Below are 3,341 nucleotides of genomic sequence, written 5' to 3' on the forward strand. Positions count from 1 at the left end.
TCTGCATATAAGTTAAATAAGCAGGGTGACAATATACAGACTTGACGTACTCCTTTTCCTATTTGGAACCAGTCTGTTGTTCCATGTCCAGTTCTAACTGTTGCTTCCTGACCTGCATACAGATTTCTCAAGAGGCAGATCAGGTGGTCTGGTATTCCCATCTCTTTCAGAATTTTCCACAGTTTATTGTGATCCACACAGTCAAAGGCTTTGGCATAGTCAATAAAATTGCCACCTACCAATCTGGAGTAGTGTGCTTCTTTTTCTGGTATTCCCTTGCCCTGTGTGTATAGGAGTCAGTTTTCAACCCATCAAACAAAAGCTGGAGGTACACTTTCCTTTAATAGGTGACAACTGGCTATTTGGGTGAGTTTGATAAACATCACAGTGGCCATCCTTTCTTTATCTATGTCAAGCCTAATTTTTAATTCTTAGTTTGAGAAATAAATAGACTTTTTAAGACATGAATAAGTAGTCACTAATATTAAAACTTAGAAAAGCTAATTTTTCAGAACCATTTCTCTTTTGGATACTACCCAGACGTGTTCCAGGTAAGGAATCTTAGTAATTGGAGGGACAATTACTAGATTCTTTTAGATTTACTAGATTCTTTTAGAAGAATCAAAACAGTGGAATTTTAATGTGACTTGGCACCAGTTAAAATGAAACAGCTATTTCCAAAGCTTGAACTGAAACTAGCAAACTGGCATCATCTCATCTATGCAATGACATATTCCAGCCAGTTCCTAAAACACATAGCCTGAACAGTTTTTAGACCAAGTCCCCTTATTTGCACAAAAAATAATAACTATCTCCTCCACTTTCCCCATCCTTTGAAAATGTATTGAGAAGCTTAATAATACCACTTGGATCCTTAGCAAAGCCATCTAAGGGTGCTAGGTGGACAGACTACCAGCAGACATTTCTGTACATATCCCTTCTTTGAGATGTAGCATAACGTAAGGTTGGTTCAGTATCCCACTGTTATATATGTTATATTTTATTGGTTTTAGAATATATAAAGCTGTCAATTTGAGTACTAAATGTTCAGAAAGAATGACATCTTGTAAGAGAAAAAGAAAAAAAAAAAATTGCCCTGGTTAGGATTAATCAATTTCCCAATGGGTAAACTTTTTTTTTTTTTTTTAAGTAACTAACCTTGGGAAATAAATAAGTGAAATTGAAGTTTTTATAGTGCAAAATATTAAAATAGTAAATATTTTATATAATTAGTTAATATATCTTTTTCTTGCATGGAGAAATTCAACATTTAAAAGAAGTTATTTTCTTCTAAATAATACAAAATTTAAGAAAAAGATAGATTAAAACTCAGCATTCAGAAAACTAAGATTATTGCATCCAGTCCCATAACTTTCATGGCATATAAATGGGGAAACAATGGAAACAGTGAAAGACTATTTTCTTGGGCTCCAAAATCACTGTGGACAGTAACTGCAGTCATGAAATTAAAAGACTCTTGCTCCTTGGAAGAAAAGCTATGACAAACCTAGACAGCGTATTAAAAAACAGAGACATTACTTTGCCAACAAAGGTTCAGCTGGTAAAAGCTATGGTTTTTCCAGTAATTATGTATGGATGTGAGAGTCAGACCATAAAGAAGGTTGCGCTTTACAGTCATCCCTCTTGATGCTGACGTAAAGCTTTCAAACTGTAGTGTTGGAGAAGATTCCTGAGAGTCCCTTGATCAGCAAGGAGATCAAACCAGTCAATCCTAAAGGAAATCAATCCTGAATATTCACTGGAAGGACGGAAGCTGAAGCTTCGATACTTAGGCCACCTGATGTGAAGAGCCAATTCATTGGAAAAGACCCTGATGCTGGAAAAGATAGAAACGAGAGGAGAAGTGGATGACAGAGGGCAAGATGGTTGGATGGCATCACTCACTCAGTGGACATGAATTTGAGCAAGCTCCTGAAGACAGTGAAGAACAGGGAAGCCTAGAGTCTTCAGTCCATGGGGTTGCAAAGAGTCGGACATGACTGAGCGACTGAATAACAAAAAAATACAAAAGTTAATGCTTTCTTTGAACAAACAAAAAACTTTGGACTAACAGTCCATGGGACATGACTCAGTGACTAAGCACAGCACAGCATAATAGTCCCTGCGTTTTCCTTTTCTCTCATATATTCCATGACTGAAGTTGAAGATGCAAATAACTTGGAAATGTTAGTGAGTTCAGTTCAGTTCAGTCACTCAGTCATGTCTGACTCTTTGTGACCCTATGGACTGCAGTACGCCAGGCTTCCCTGTCCATCACCAACTCCTGGAGTCCACTCAAACTCATGTCCATTGAGTAGGTAATGCCATCCAACCATTTCATCCTCTGTCATCCCCTTCTCCTCCTGCCTTCAATTTTCCCAGGATCAGGGTCTTTTCCAATGAATCAGTTCTTCGCATCAGGTGGCCAAAGTATTGATAGCTTACAGTGAATGGTGTCAGATTCTTGATCCAAAGAAGATTTAGCTTCGGGACCAGGGACCAGGCTTGATCACTCAAGAACTTTTGTGTAAGAGAGTTTTATAAAGTATGAAAAGGGACAGAGAAAACTTATGACATAGATTTCAGAAGGGGGACAGAGAGTGCCCCCCTCGCTAGTGTTAGCAAGGGAATTATATACTTTTTGATTAGTTATTACAGAAAATCAAAAGAATGTCTGGAGGTTGTAAAGATCTTACTAGACCCACTCCCATAATTTACATTTGAAGATAACATGATTATCCAGAAGGTTTTCAGGAAGGAGAAACTGGCCTCAAGCAGGCTACATGGTTGTTCAGTTCAGTTCAGTTCAGTCCCTCAGTTGTGTCCGACTCTTTGCCACCCCATGAATTGCAGCATGCCAGGCCTCCCTGTCCATTACTAACTCCCGGAGTTCACACAAACTCACGTCCATCGAGTCGGTGATGCCATACAGCCATCTCATCCTCCGTCGTCCCCTTCTCCTCCTGCCCCCAATCCCTCCCAGCATCAGAGTCTTTTCCAATGAGTCAACTCTTCGTATGAGGTGGCCAAAGTATTGGAGTTTCAGCTGTAGCCTCAGTCCTTCCAAAGAACACTCAGGACTGATGCTACAGCTGAAACTCCAATACGTTGGCCAGCTGGTCTGGTATTCCCATCTCTTTCAGAATTTTCCACAGTTTATTGTGATCCACACAGTCAAAGGCTTTGGCATAGTCAATAAAGCAGAAATAGATGTTTTTTTGGAACTCTCTTGCTTTTTTGATGATTCAGCGGATGTTGGCAATTTGATCTCTGGTTCCTCTGCCTTTTCTAAAACCAGCTTGAACATCTGGAAGTTCACAGTTCACGTACTGCTGAAGCCT

The sequence above is a fragment of the Bison bison genome, unplaced genomic scaffold, assembly GCF_000754665.1.
Source record: "Bison bison bison isolate TAMUID 2011002044 unplaced genomic scaffold, Bison_UMD1.0 scf7180017864525, whole genome shotgun sequence".
Taxonomy (NCBI): domain Eukaryota; kingdom Metazoa; phylum Chordata; class Mammalia; order Artiodactyla; family Bovidae; genus Bison; species Bison bison.